This window comes from Lathyrus oleraceus, chromosome 3, assembly GCF_024323335.1.
Source record: "Lathyrus oleraceus cultivar Zhongwan6 chromosome 3, CAAS_Psat_ZW6_1.0, whole genome shotgun sequence".
NCBI classification, from domain to species: domain Eukaryota; kingdom Viridiplantae; phylum Streptophyta; class Magnoliopsida; order Fabales; family Fabaceae; genus Lathyrus; species Lathyrus oleraceus.
This window is the reverse complement of record NC_066581.1, coordinates 346029666-346044699: the sequence shown is the minus strand read 5'-3', so window position 1 is coordinate 346044699 and position 15034 is coordinate 346029666.

The window sequence follows — 15034 nt, the reverse complement described above, 5'->3', positions numbered from 1 at the left end:
GAGAGATTTCTGAGGAAGTACTTTCCAGAGGATGTCAGAGGGAAGAAGGAGATAGAGTTTTTGGAATTGAAGCAGGGTAACAAGTCTGTTACTGAGTATGCTGCTAAGTTCACCGAGCTGTCAAAGTATTATACTCCCTATAGTGAGGCTGCTGGAGAATTTTCAAAATGTGTGAAGTTTGAGAACGGGTTGCGCCCCGAGATCAAACAGGCTATTGGATATCAGAGGATTAGAGTGTTTTCTGATTTGGTTGACTGTTGCAGGATTTTTGAACAGGATTCCAAGGCTAGAGCAGAGAGCTATCAGCAAAGGGTTGATAGAAAAGGTAAGAATCAGGTTGATCGTGGGAAACCGTATGCAGCTGGCAAAGGTTTTCAGAGACAGAGTGGAATGAAGAGGCCTAGTGGGGGAGATTCTAGTGCTCCTGTTAAGTGTTACAGATGTGGTCAGGCTGGACATCGTATCCATGAGTGTACCAGTAATGAGAAAAAGTGTTTCAAATGTGGGAAAGGTGGTCATTTGGCTGCAGATTGCCGGTTGAAGACTGTGACTTGCTTCAACTGTGGAGAGGTGGGTCATATCAGTCCACAGTGTCCTAAGCCAAAGAAAGAGAACCAGTCAGGAGGCAAGGTCTTTGCTTTATCAGGTTCTGAGGCTTCTGCAGATGATCGTTTGGTCCGAGGTACGTGTTATATTAATGGCTTTCCTCTTGTAGCTATTATTGACACAGGTGCTACTCATTCCTTTATATCCTTGGATTGTGCTGTGAAACTTAAGTTAGAGATATCTGAGATGCGTGGTAGTATGGTGATTGATACTCCTGCGAAGGGTTCAGTGACTACTACTTCGGTTTGTTTGAATTGTCCTTTGAGTATTTTTGGTAGAGACTTTGGGATGGACCTCGTGTGTCTTCCACTAGTACAGGTTGATGTTATTCTGGGTATGAACTGGTTGGTGTTTAACCGAGTCTATATCAACTGTTTTGATAAGACTGTGATTTTTCCTGAGATTGAGGAAGGAAAGGATTTGTTTCTATCAGCGAGGCAGGTGAATGAGGAAGTGGCAGATGGGGCAGAGTTGTTTATGCTATTAGCGACTTTGGAGGCTAAAGATAAACTGGCGATTGGTGATCTAGCCGTGGTGTGTGATTTTCCTGATGTGTTTCCGGAAGAGGTGAATGAATTGCCGCCAGAGCGTGAAGTTGAGTTCTCGATTGATTTGGTACCTGGTACTAGAGCGATATCGATGGCTCCGTACCGTATGTCTGCTGTTGAGTTAGCTGAATTGAAGAGTCAGCTGGAAGATCTGTTGGATAAGAAATTTATTCGTCCGAGTGTGTCACCGTGGGGTGCACCAGTGTTGTTGGTTAAGAAGAAAGAAGGTACTATGAGGTTGTGTGTGGACTATAGGCAACTGAATAAAGTGACGATCAAGAATCGGTATCCTTTGCCGAGGATTGATGATTTGATGGATCAGTTGGTTGGTGCGAGTGTGTTCAGCAAGATAGATTTGAGATCTGGGTATCATCAGATACGTGTGAAAACTGAGGATATTCAGAAGACTGCTTTCAGAACAAGGTATGGACATTACGAGTATTCTGTGATGCCTTTTGGTGTGACTAATGCGCCTGGTGTATTTATGGAGTATATGAATAGGATTTTCCATCCGTATCTAGACCAGTTTGTTGTGGTGTTTATTGACGATATTTTGGTGTATTCGAAATCTGAAGAAGAGCATGCTGAGCATTTGAGAGTGGTTTTAGAAGTTCTCCGAGAAAAGAAGTTATTTGCTAAACTGTCCAAATGTGAATTTTGGTTAGAAGAGGTTAGTTTTCTTGGTCATGTGATTTCAAGAGGTGGTGTTGCTGTTGATCCTTCTAAGATAGAAGCGGTATCTAAGTGGGAAGCTCCGAAGTCTGTTGCTGAGATTCGAAGTTTTCTTGGTTTGGCTGGTTATTATAGGAAGTTCATTGAGGGATTTTCTAAGTTGGCGTTGCCGTTGACGATGTTGACTAGAAAGGGGCAAGCGTTTGTTTGGGACTCAAAATGTGAAGAGGGTTTCCAAGAGTTAAAGAGAAGGTTGACTACTGCTCCTATTCTGATATTACCGAGTTCGTCGGAATCATTTGAGGTTTACTGTGATGCTTCATTGTTGGGTTTGGGTGGTGTGTTGATGCAGAACAAGCAGGTTATAGCTTATGCTTCGAGGCAACTGAGAGTTCATGAAAGGAACTATCCGACACATGATTTAGAGTTGGCAGCTGTGGTTTTTGTTCTGAAGTTGTGGAGGCATTATTTGTACGGATCAAGATTTGAGGTTTTCAGTGATCATAAAAGTTTGAAGTATTTGTTTGACCAGAAAGAGCTAAATATGAGACAGAGGAGATGGTTAGAATTTCTGAAGGATTATGATTTTGGTTTGAATTACCATCCGGGTAAAGCAAACGTAGTAGCTGATGCATTGAGTCGGAAATCATTGCATATGTCTATGTTCATGGTTAAAGAGTTGGATTTAATTGAGCAGTTTAGAGATTTGAGTTTGGTGTGTGAGAGTACTCACAATAGTGTTAAATTGGGAATGCTGAAGTTGACGAGTAATATTTTGGATGAGATCAGAGAGGGTCAGAAATCCGATATGCTTTTGGTTGATAAGTTGACTCTAGTGAATCAAGGTCAAGGTGGTGAATTCAGAGTTGATGAGAATGGTGTTTTGAAATTTGGTAATCGGGTGTGTATTCCGGATGTTACCGAACTTAAGAAGAGTATCCTGGAGGAAGGACATCGTAGTGGCTTGAGTATTCATCCTGGAGCTACGAAAATGTATCATGATTTGAAAAAGCTATTTTGGTGGTCGGGAATGAAAAGAGAAATTGCGAGTTTTGTTTATTCCTGTTTGACTTGTCAGAAGTCGAAGATTGAGCATCAGAAGCCGTCTGGGCTAATGCAACCGTTGGCTATTCCAGAGTGGAAGTGGGACAGTATCAGTATGGATTTTGTTTCTGGTTTGCCGAGAACAAGTAAGAATTTTGAGGCTATTTGGGTGATTGTTGATAGATTGACGAAGTCGGCTCATTTCATTCCGATCAGAATGGATTATCCGTTAGAGAGGTTGGCTGAGTTGTATATTGAGAAGGTTGTAAGTTTGCATGGTATTCCGTCTAGTATTGTTTCGGACAGAGATCCTAGATTTACATCGAAGTTCTGGGAAGGTTTGCAGAGGGCTTTGGGAACTAAGCTAAGATTGAGTTCTGCATATCATCCGCAGACTGATGGTCAGACTGAGAGGACGATTCAGTCGCTAGAGGATCTTTTGAGAGCTTGTGTTTTAGAGAAGGGAGGTGCTTGGGATGGTTATTTGTCTTTGATTGAGTTTACCTACAACAATAGTTTTCATTCGAGCATTGGTATGGCACCGTTTGAAGCTTTGTATGGTAGGAGATGTCGGACACCTTTATGTTGGTATGAGTCCGGTGAGAGTGCTGTAGTTGGACCGGAGATTGTTCAACAAACTACGGAAAAGATTAAGATGATCCAGGAGAAGATGAGAATTGCTCAGAGTCGTCAGAAAAGTTATCATGATAAGAGGAGGAAGTCCCTTGAGTTCCAAGAGGGAGACCATGTGTTTCTTCGTGTTACTCCGATAACCGGTGTTGGTCGAGCTTTGAAGTCGAAGAAGTTGACACCTCGATTTATTGGTCCTTATCAGATTTTGGAGAGGATAGGAGAGGTAGCCTATCGTATCGCTTTACCGCCGTCGCTTGCGAATTTGCATGATGTTTTTCATGTGTCTCAGTTGAGGAGGTACATTCATGATCCGTCGCATGTAGTCCAAGTAGATGATGTACAGGTGAGAGATAACCTGACTGTTGAAACATCACCTATGAGGATCGAGGATCGAGAGTTGAAGCAGTTGCGGGGTAAAGAGATTGCCTTGGTGAAGGTAGCTTGGGGAGGACCAGCAGGTGGCAATGTGACTTGGGAACTTGAGAGTCAGATGAAGGAGTCTTATCCTGAGTTGTTCGCTTGAGGTATGTTTTCGAGGACGAAAACTCTTTTAGTGGGGGAGAGTTGTAACACCCCGATAATAATATAATTATTATTTAAATTAAGTTAATAATAGATTTATTAATTTAATTTGATAATTGGATTATAATTATTATTATTATTATTTTTGGGATTATTGAATTATTATTATTGGAATAATAATATATTTGGAAAATATAAGTTGGAAGTTAGAAAAATCCCATTTTTGGTAAAAAGGTTAATTTCACGTAAAAAGGGAAAAGAGGCAAAAAGGGCAAAAAGGAGAACCAGAGAACGAAGGTTGAAGGAAGGAGAAGCTTGGAGCTCAGAGGCTGCCGGATTAACTCAGGTAAGGGGGGTTTATCATCAATTAACGGGTATTATGGGATGATATGTACTGGGTAGTGATAGACCATTGTTTTACCTATGATTGGATAATATATGTTGAATTTGTGAACTGTTGGGATGAACGAAAATTGGAATATAATTGAAGAATTCGTAGGAATTTAGTGTGGAAATGTTAGACCCTGGGGAATCGAATAGGATCTGTTTTGAGTTAGACAAATAGGAAGGAATTTTGTGTGAAAATTGGACTGTAGAAGGTTGAATTGGGTAGATCTCGTAGCAGAGAAAGCCATTGCAGATCTGAGAATTCTGATCTCTAGTCATACGCGTATGGCACTAGGCAATACGCGTATGAGATGTTGGTACGCGTATGGGGGGAAGCCTTACGCGTATGAGAGAGAAAGATGACATTTTGAACGTGAATTGGTCTCTGGTGGTACGCGTAATGGGATATTGTTACGCGTAGTATACGCGTATGAGACAAGTGATACGCGTATGAGTTGGGCGAGGAAATGCGCAATACGCGTATGAAAGTGGGCATTACGCGTATGGAGTTGGCCAGGTTTGGGCAATACGCGTATGGCATGGGCAGTACGCGTATGGGCAGAGTTGGGATTTTCCTGAACTGTTGTTGTGCAGTTTTGGTTGTTTAGGCTGAGTGATGTACTTAGCTGAGATATGATGTTGTAGGGATCAATTCCCGTTGTTTTGAGTGGTATAGGTATTAGTAGAGTGTGCTAATACTGTGTTTGATTATGTGGCATGATATGATATGCTTTTGTGATTAATTATGTTGATAATGTGTGATGGTACACATGATGATGTGAATGTATACATGTGTGAATAGACTATATTATGGCTTAGAGTGTGAGCATGTGTCTATTCTTGATTATTGTTGATGCTGCATTGCTAGGTGATTAGCATGCATGTTGTGGCCCATTTGGGGTGGTAGCTAATTCCCATGGTGAGGAATTAGTGAGTAAATCATTTTGATTGTTGTTGTTGATGTTTGCATGCTAGGTGATTAGCGTGCATTTCATGGCCCATTTGGGGTGGTAGCTAATTCCCATGGTGAGGAATTAGTGAGTGAGTCACTATGTCTCAAATGAGTGGGACTAGTGAGCTTGGTAGCCGTGCCTGGATTTGGACGGTGAGGTTGAACTATATGTTCACAACATAGTCGGTACCGCATGCATAGAGTCTCATTGCATAATGAACGTATGGCATATGATATGAATGGATGTATTCCAGTATCATATGTGTGTTGGGTGTTGTGTTGTTAATGATTGAATATGATGGAGATTTGTACTGTTGAGTATGATGTTGGAATGGATATTACTATTGCTGAATGCGTAGTCTAATTAGGGTGAATTAATGTGTTAATTACTTGGCATTACATGTTGTCCTAGAATGCTTATTATATTGATTGAGGAACTCACCCTTACGCCTATTTTTCAGGTAACGAGAAATGAGTTGAGTAGCAGCTTATGCTTGGAGTCTAGAGTAGTTTCTTATGGGTCATGCTCTGATAGATGTAACATCGGGAGGGAATGTTTTAATTCATTTGACATTGGTTGTTGGATGATTTACATGTATAGTGTTACATGTTTTACATTGATGTTGAATTTGATTTCCGCTGCGAATTATGCAAAAGACCTTATTTTGATTTAAATAAATGAGCATGACAGGACATTTGATGAATGTAGTGAAATGATTGTGTGACACCCTTCGGGGCATAATTACTCTGATGAATATATGTGTATTTTAATTCTAATAATTTGGGGTATTTAGAAGGGTGTTACAAAGTGTATGTCCTGGGATTGAATGTAATGAGGTAGAAGTAGTGTTCTAGCTTTAAATATGACCTAGTTGCAATTTTCCTAGAGCTTTTTTGATGTTTTAAAATTTTAACAAATGAAGAAGAAAAATAGGAGAAAAATGGCCCAAAATATATGAATTAAAACTCATCCAGAGATGCATCTCGATAAAAATCATTAAATTTTGAAATCAGGATTTTTACTGAAGCTTACTTACAAAGTCACCCTAACAGTAATACAAATATGCGTTTCCGAATTAAAGTTTGAAAAAAATGGAAGTGAGTCACTTACGAAAAATTGATGTGTGTGTATTCTAAGCGCGTACGAAGATATATTTCCGAATTTGAAGAGTATTTTTTATTTTTCACTAGGGTACCCCCATGGAGTACAAAGTATCCCCCTAGATTAATGATATGCTTTGTTGTTTGTCTGAATTTGACCCCAAAAAAATATAAATTATAAAATGTTATCGTAATTTCTTAATGCACCCTATGTATTACTAGGGCACCACGTGAAAATACAAAAAATCCCCTAGAATCCGAAGATGCATATCCGGATGCACCCTAAGTCAATAGAAGTCTGACTATGTGAATAAATACAGATATGCATCTTCGTAAAAATTAAAGAGACGCGTCTCCGAGCGCTGCGTGTACATAACACGCCAGAACCATTCTTCTTCCTCACTTGTTAAGAAAATATTTTTTTCTCTAAAACTCTCTCAAAATCACATTGTCTTAAAATCAATCAAGCAACATCAAATATTTTTCAATCATCAGCAGACGACATCAAAGAGCTCATTCAACTACATTAACTTCAAATATTCCTCACTTCTTGTAGGATTTTTATTGTTGTAATTTTTTTTGAGTTTTCGTATAAATTTGTAGAAATTGATGATTAGGTATTGAAATACATAATTTGTGCATGTTTGATAGTTGATTCATTATGAGAAATGTGTTTCATAGTTAAAAGTAATGATCAATGCATTATTTTTTGGGTCTTGGTGGTCAACATTGGCGCCATTGACGAAAATGAAAGTTGTAGGAAAATCCGAAGAAACATCTCCATATTTTTTCAACGTTTGGATTCCCAGGAACCGGAGATGCATCTCCGTATATTTTCAGTGTGCAATTTTTTTACTTTTCTTGCTTGTAGGATTGTTTGTAGTAATTGTGTGACACTTGTCTGGTTCACTTACAAGCATTATGGCAGATATAAATGATAGAATGAGGCACGACAGGATTGCATAACATGCATCTGTTAGGAGGGAAAAGAGTCAGGTTTCTTAGGATCCCATTCCCTCTAGCTTGATTAATATAGAGGCGTCTACTTCTGGGGCTCATATATCTCCATCTTCTTCTTCCCGTAGGAGACGTGTGTCACCTAGTGGCGCATCACTGCCTCCATCTTCCCATAGGCGATAGGTGGCACCTACTCAGGTCACAGAGGTACCCGAGTCACATAGGTACCTCAGTCATTAGAGGCACCAGAGGGGCCTCAGGATGATGAGGTAACAAAGGTATTTGGAGTAGGCCCATTAGAGTTGTCACTTCTTCCTCTTTACCCAGACCATACTGCCAGACATATGTGAGACGGAGAGGTAAAATTAGTTGGATTAATTATTTTTAAAATATGTTTATTATTATATTACAAACTTATGAAGATGATTTGATTTTATGTAGGACCGTGATATGTTGAAATTCATTAACAATGGGCAAAAGATTATTAGCTTGCATCAACTTAATGATGAGTGGTTTCAGGATGTTTTACATCTATCTGCGATGAAGGACTTATGCAGGACTGAGTAAGTTACAGTGAACCACGAAATGCTTAATGCATTTGTAGAGAGATGGCATATTAAGACCTCATTATTTCATCTACCACTTAGTGAGATGTCTATCACACTCGAAGATGTGTTGTGTCTGTTGCATCTTCCGATTAGAGGGAAGCTTTTAGATCATGGGAGGATTAGCAAAGATGAGGTACTTGAGTTGATGGTAGACTATCTGGGAGTTGACCCAAAAGCTGCCTTAAGGGAGTTTGAAAAAACTAGAGGGGATATTGCTAGGTTTAGATTTTTTGAGAAGGTATATACATATGATTTGGTTAGAGCAAAACGGGCTACTGGTGACGAGGAGCAGGTTGGGAAGCATATAACATATGTTATGAGAGTATACCTGTTATATTTGGTTGGCACTGCCATTTTTATGGACAAGAGTGTCACTTATATGGATGTCCCCCACCTACAATACTTAGAGGAATTTAAGCGGATCCATGAGTAAACTCGGGGGTTGTAACACCCCAATTTTATTAATTTATTTTATGTAAGTCGTTTTGATTTAATTATGTATTTTGTTAGAATTATGTGTTTTTATGATTATTTTATTATTGGGTGTTAATGGGGTCTGTGTCCTTGAGATGGGAGAATAATTAAGGGGTTGTGACCATAGGATTAATCTAGAATAATCTAGAGTTACTTTAGAAAATTAAAATAATTACGATTTGATTAATTATTTAATAAAATAATAAGAAAAATAGAATATGTAGAGATTTTGAGGGCAATATTGGACTTATGTCGAGTAAGTGAGGACAAGGTAGGCATTATGAAAAAATATTAAGGTTAATATGGGGATAGCCTAATGGGGGAATTAGGTTTTTGGATAAAAAAGAGAATTGTGAAGGGATAGAGGTTACAACATATGTTTCTGAAAGTTTGAGTAAAAGAGGCTATTTGGCTAGAGGTAGAAGAAGGGAAATCAAGAGAGGATTGCATCAACTGCCAGGATTTCAGGTAAGGGTGGGACATTATTTCAATAATAAGGGGTGTGATGGAATGGTAGAATGGAGGAACCCTTAACCTCCTTAGGATTGAGTGTTCTAAATCTCTATTCATATTTTTGTGTTATAACTGTTGTTGTATGTGGAATTGGTGTGAAATTTGTGTACTCTATGTATGCATATATTTTGTTTTGATGTTGTTGATGATGTTATGACATTAATTGTTGTTTGAAGGTTTTGACCTTAATTGTATTAATGGTGATTTAGAGATGATGAACATGATGAGGTTTTTGTAATATGATGTTGATTCATGAACCTAAGGAGTAAATGATGAGTTAGGATGCTATAATAATAAGAAATTGCATTTTGTTTGATGAATTTTTGTAACATAAACTTTGGCACATGAGGTAGTGATTAGATGGTTAAAAACTCTTTTTTTTTACAAAAAAATAGCAGTATATGTCGACCTATGAAGGTCATGTGCCGACCTATTCGATGAATGCTTCGACCTTTATAGGTCATGAGTCGACCTGTATAGGTCATAAGTCGACACATGCAGTCAACATATTAAATTGAATGCTACATGATTTAAAATGAGGTACATGGACGACCTATACAATTTATGTTTCGACCTTTATAGGTCATGAGCCGACCTGTACGAGTCATGTGTCGACACATAACTGCGAGAAAGTTCGTTTTGTAGTGCTGGGTGATTTGACCATAAATTTTGATCAGTATATCCAAATGACGTGACGTTTGAAGTGTTAGAAAGCTAACACTCAGATATATAACGTGGTAGGGAGATTCAGGAATGATTGAACTATGATTAGATGTGTACTATTGTGGCTCTCACGATGATGTTATGAATCGTTTAGCAAAATATTTCTAACATAACTGCAGGCTATTTTGATTACTTTGTTTTGATGACAATGTGGGTTGTGATGTATGGGTTGAATGTGAAACTATCTTGTTGATGTTGTACATGAAATTATGTGGTTCAGTGTGCTACCATTTGTGTTGTTTCAATTGTTGTGATAATGTTGATGTGATTATGGGATGGATTGTTATAATTATAATGATAACATATTGAGTTGAGATGTGTAGTTTTGATGTGAAACTATCATGTTCATGTTGCATAGGAAATTATACGGTTGATATGATACCTTTTGTGTTAGTGAGTTATTGCGAAGATGCATACATTCATTCATGCATCATGAGTTGTTATTATTGTGAAAGAGGTGATTACAGGTTTTGATGTTGGTGACCAATAATTGCCCCAAGCTTGATGTTGAGGCTTGGAGCTCGGTGTGGGGCTCATGGGTTTGTAGTTGATTGGAACCCGGTTCATAATTGGAAAACCATTGTGAAATAGGTAGTTACAGGTTTCGATGTTGGTGAACGATAATTGTCCCTAACTTGATATTGAGTCTTGGAGCTTGGTGTGGGGCTCATGGGTTTGTAGTTGATTGGATCCTGATTCATGATAAGAACCATTGTCGAAGTTGGTACCGCATGCATATGAGCCTTTTGATGTCGTTGAGAGTCACATTTGCATATTGATTGTGTACTATTGTGAATTGGGTGAAATTTGAATACATGTGTTGTGTTGTATAGTGGACTATGTTTGAACTATATTTTATTTAATATACTTTGATTGTCTATGCACCGTTTATTATTTTAAATGAATCATCACCCCTTCTATTTGAATATTGCCTTTGCATGGGCATTATGCAGATACTCAGGAGTAACATTGTTGAAGTAAGTGGAATCCAACTCTTGGAGTTGCTTCTTAATTTAGCGTTTTTTTGTAGCGTCTTGCTCTAATTATGTAACATCGGGTTGGGAACGCTTGTTTTAATTTTATGACATGCTTATGTTGAAGTCATAAGACTATTTTTGTTATTGTGCATTCTTAAGCATGTTGAGTGGATTGAATACAACTCTTTTTTTGTTATTAAAGTTGGAGTTTGAGACAAAATGTCATTACTTACCTTATCTTCCATAATTTTGATGATATTTCTGATGCGATGATACTTTAAAATGGAAGTGAGCATGCAATGACAAGTTTAATGTGAAATGATGTAACCCGTGTTACAGAACGAGATGTGTTTATGATGTGTGTGACACCCTTATAGTTGTGATTTTAATTAAAGCATCTGATGATTATGTGTGGGGTTTAGAAGGGTGTTACATAGTGGTATCAGAGCAGATCGGTCCATCCGACCATGTTGTTTAATTATGTTTGTTCCCTAGTATGTGACATGTGTGTGAAAACACTGTTGATACTTATTTTGTTTTCCATTTGTAGGTTGGGAATGAAACAAGTGGGGGAGAAGCGCATGCTTCTCTTGGATGTTTTAACTATAGAGGGTTTGGACATCATGTTGCTGCATGCGAGAGTGCAGTGTTGGCTAGTTCAACTATTTTGAGAATGTTGTTCCTTTCTTGAACCCGAAGAGAGGCCGGATTCGAGGATGGTGTTGGTTAGCAAATGGTGTGATTCTTGAGGGAATACGGTCAGGTATTCTCATTGTTCACTTCCTTGTAAGGGGGAAGGCGATGTTTTGGCTAGAGATGAGCCAATGATGTGTTGAGTATCCTGACGTGTTTCCCTAAGGATGTGTATTATTTGTATTTAGTTGGAATAAGTTGATGTTATTCTTGGAATGAATTGGTTGAAGTTAAACTAAGTGTTTACCAATTATTCTGATAACTCGATGCAGTTTCTTGAATCAAAAGAGGATGTGGATTCGAGATTCCTGACTGCTGGTCCAGTTGAGATGTCTTTAAGGGAGAACGATTAGGTGAAAAGTTGATGTTTGTATCTGTTAAGCAAGTGAGAGAGTCCGTGAAGGATGGTAGCATGAAGTTTTATGTATTTACAACAGCTAAATAGGGTGACTATTAAGAACAAGTATCCACTTCCGAGGATTGATGATTTGATGGATCAGTTGGTAGGTGCTTGGGTATTTAGCAAGATAGATTTGTATTTGGGTTATCATCATATTCGTGTGAAGCCGAAAGATATTCCAAAGACGGCTTTCAGAGTGAGGTATGGTCATTAGGAGTAATCGGTAATGTCATTTGGTGTGTCTAATGCGCTTGAAGTGTTCAGGGAATACATGAATCAGATATCCCATTTGCATTTAGATCAGTTTATGGTTGTGTTAATAGATGACATCTTGATATACACAAAGTCTAATGAAGAGCATGTGCAACATCTGAGAATTGTATTGCAGACATTGAAAGAGAACCAGTTATACGCGAAGTTTTCCAAGTGCAAGTTTTGGTTAAGATAAGTGAGTTTCCTTGGTCATGTGATTTCTAGTGGTGGTATAACTATGGATCCATCGAAGATAGATGTTGTGTTACAATGGGGGACTCTAAAGTCGGTCACTGAGATTATAAGTTTTCTTGGAAGCTGGTTACAACAGGATGTTTATTGAAGGTTTTTTGAAGTTAGCATTGCCGTTGACTCACTTGACTCGAAAGGGTCAAGCCTATGTTTGGGATGTGCATTGTGAAGAGAGTTTCCAAGAACTCAAGAAGAAGTTGATGTCCACTCCATATTTGATTTTATGAATCCAAGTGAGTCCTTTGTTGTATATTGTGATGCTTCAAAGATGGGTTTGGGACGTGTGTTGATGCATAATGGTCAGGTTGTGGCTTATGCTTCAAGGCAATTGAAAGTTCATGAAAGAAATTATCCTACACATGATCTTGAATTGGAAACAATGGTATTCATGTTGAAGATTTAGATGCACTACCTATTTGGCTCCATATTTGAAGTGTTCAGTGATCACAAGAGTTTGAAATATAGGTTTAATCAGAAAGACTTGAATATGAGGTAAAGGAGATGGCGTGAAATGATGAAGGATTATGAGTTTGATTTGAGTTACCATCTTGGTAAGGCTAATGTCGTGGCTGATGCGATGAGTAGGAAATATTTACACATGTCTATGCTTATGGTTCAAGAGTTGGAACTGATTGAGCAATTCAAAGATATGAGTTTAATGAGTGAAGAAACTCCTGATAGTTTGAAGTTGTGTATGTTGAAGCTAACGAGTGGTATCCTTGAAGATATTAGAGAAGGTCAGAGATTTGATTTGAGTTTGATAGATCGTCTCACGTTAATCAACCAAGGTAAAGGAGGTGGGTTGCGAGTTGATGAGAATGGTGTGATGAAGGTTCTGAGACAGAGTTGGTGTTCCAGATGTACATGTACTTTAGAAGAGTATTCTTGAGGAAGGACATAAGAGTAGTCTAGGTATTCATCATGGTGATACAAAGATATATAAAGATTTAAAGAGGTTGTTTTGGTGGCCAGGAATGAAGAAAGATGTTGCTGAGTTTGCGTGTGTCTGTTTGACTTGCTAAAAGTCAAAGATTGAACATCAAAAACTGTCTGGTCTGATGCAACCTTTGAGTATTCCAAAGTGGAATATGATAGCATTTCTATGGACTTTGTGGCAAAATTTCTAAATACTGCTAAGGGCAACAACTCGATCGGGGCAATAGTTGATAGATTGACTAAATCAGCTCATTTCTTAATGATGAAGATCAATCATTCCTTGCAAAAGTTATCTGAGTTATACATCGAAGGGGTTGTGAGGATGCATGGTATACCTTCGAGTATTGTGTTGGATAGAGATCCTAGATTTACATCAAGATTCTGGAAGAGTTTGCAAGCTACATTTGGAACTAAGCTGAAGTTGAGTTCCGCTTGTCATCTGCAGACAGATGGTCAGACTGAGAGGACTATTCATTCGCTAGAGGACTTGTTGAGGGCTTGTGTACTTAAACAAGGATGTGCTTGAGATAGCTTTTACCATTGATTGAGTTTACATACAACAACAATTTCCATTTGAGTATTGGGATGACCCCGTTTGAGGCATTGTATGGTAGAAGGTGTAGGACGCCTTTGTGTTGCTATGAGTCAGGATAAGGTGTTGTTATTGGACCTGCGTTTATCCAAAAGATCACAGAGAAGATCAAAGTGATTCAGGAGAAGATGAAAGCTTCTGAGAGTCACCAAAAAATTTATCAATATATGAAGGAAACCACTTGAGTTCCAAGAGGGAGACCATGTGTTTTTTAGAGTTACTCCGGTAACCAGTGTTGGTCGAGCTTTGGAGTCTCAAAATCTTACGCCATATTATGTTGGTCCTTACCAGATTATGTAAAGGATATGGGATGTGGACTATCATATTGCCTTGCCACCTCCACTTGCTAATCTTCATAATGTGTTTCATGTCTCTCAGTTGAGGCGATACATTCCGAATCTGTCTCATGCAATCCAAGTGGATGATGTGCATGTGAGAGATAACATGAATGTTGAGGCATCACCCATACATAAAGAGGACTAGAAAGTGAAATAGTTGCGTAGTAAAGAGATTGCATTGGTGAATGTAGTATGGGGAGGACCAGCTGGTAGGAGCATAACTTGGGAGCTTGAGACTCAAATGAGGGATTCGTATCCGAATTTGTTCACTTGAGGTAACTTTTTAGGGTGAGAATTATTTAAGTAGGGGAGAGTTGTAATACCTCAATTTTAGTAATTTATTTTATCTAATTAGTTTTGATTAATTATGTATATTTATGATTATTTTATTGTTAGGTGTTGGTGGGGTATGTGTCCTTGAGATGGGGGAATAATTAAGGGGTTGTGACCATATGATTAATTTAGAATAATTTAGAGTTATTTTAGATAATTAAAATTATTATAATTTATTTGATTATTTAATAAAATAATAAGAAAAAGAGAGTGTGTAGAGATTTTGAGGGTAATATTGGACTTATGTTGAGTAAGTAAGGATAAGGTAGGCATTATGGAAAAATATTAAGGTTAATACGGGGATAGACTAATAGTGAAATTAAGTTTTTGGATAAAAAAGAGAATTGTGAAGGGATAGAGGTTACAATATGTGTTTTTGAAAGTTGAAGCAAAAGAGGCAAATTGGCTAGAGGTAGAAGAAGGAAAATCAAGAAAGGATTGCATAAATTGCCAAGATTTCAGGTAAGGGTGGGACATTATTTCAAAAATAAGGGGTGTGATGGAAGGGTAAAATGGAGGAA